Genomic DNA, 1406 nt, shown 5'->3' with positions numbered 1-1406 from the left:
ATGTATGTATGTGTGTATGTAAAATATACAAACGTGACAGAAGTAAATAGATACCCTATAAAACATGCTTATTTTAACTTGAAAAAAACTTAGATTTTTTATTAATCGACATATTTATATTTCAGGTTCTATCAATGACTGTTTAATCATACCACATACATAAGAAGGCATGGAACTGTCCGGATTTCGAAGAAGCCGTATTGTGAGTCAATCTGGAGATGGATGTAGTCAGAGTAAAATCGCAGAAAACCTTGGGATCCCGCTTTCTACAATTAATAGAATAATTGTGCAATTCACCAGGGAGGGCAAGGAGTCCACATTACATCGCACAGGTCGACCAGAGCCTTCGCTTTATTAAGTGAAGTGCGAAGGATAATCTTCGTTGTAAGGCTTCTGATATAGCAGAACAAGTTGATGTCAATACCAGAGCAGCTGTCAGGTATCTCCACAAACTTGGCTGTTATAGCAGAGCAGCAAGAAGGAAGCCAATTCTTCGACCAGTCAATATCAAGCGGAGAAAAGATTGAGCCAGTGAGACAGTGGAGATGCCACTAGCATTGGAGCACTGTCATATTCACTGACAAGTTCAAATTTGCAGCCAACAATGAAACACGGCAGCTATTCTGCGATGTCTGGGGAGCAACTAGGAGCAATGGCTGATTAGAGCTGGTGGAATGTGAGGGAAACATAAACTCAGACAAATATGTGTTCATATTGCAGAAAGGACTCTTTCCAATCTTCTCCAGTGGTGAAATGATTAAAGAAGACTTTCTTTATAGAAGATGTGGCTCCTTGTCACACAGCTAAAAAGACCCAAGGTTAGTTGAAAGAAAATGGCATTAAAAAGCTTCTATGGCCAAGCTAGTCACCAGATATGAACCCTATTGGAGACTTCTGGGTCATAATGAACAGAACACTTCATAAAAAGAACAACAAAGCATACTCAAAGCCGGATCTTTTGAGATTACTGCATGAAACTTGGCCAGAAATTCCTCGAGAATATTTTCGTCATTTGATCATTCGCATGCCTAATAAGGTCATTGCATTGAAAAGTGTAAAGGGTATGTCTACTAAATATTAGATATTCATATTATAATAATAAATAAATAATTTGAATGTATAATTTCAGATTTAAATTAATTTTAACGAGTATAAGGGTATCTATTTACTTCTGTCAATTGTGTGTGTATATATATATATGTGTATTTTGTAATTTTATTTCCATTTTATAGAGAATATATGTATTTATATAAGTTTTGGATGCGTATTTCATTTATGTTCTTTTAGACTTCGCCTGTGTTGCCTCCATAATAATATTTCGAATATGACTCACAATAAGCACTACACTTTCCTTCTGTATTAATGTAAGTTATTGTTAATAATAAGCTCTAATTAAACTATATATA

The sequence above is a fragment of the Octopus bimaculoides genome, chromosome 2 (assembly GCF_001194135.2).
Source record: "Octopus bimaculoides isolate UCB-OBI-ISO-001 chromosome 2, ASM119413v2, whole genome shotgun sequence".
Lineage (NCBI taxonomy): Eukaryota > Metazoa > Mollusca > Cephalopoda > Octopoda > Octopodidae > Octopus > Octopus bimaculoides.
The sequence above is the reverse complement of the archived record's forward strand: the minus strand, read 5'-3'. Positions refer to the sequence as shown.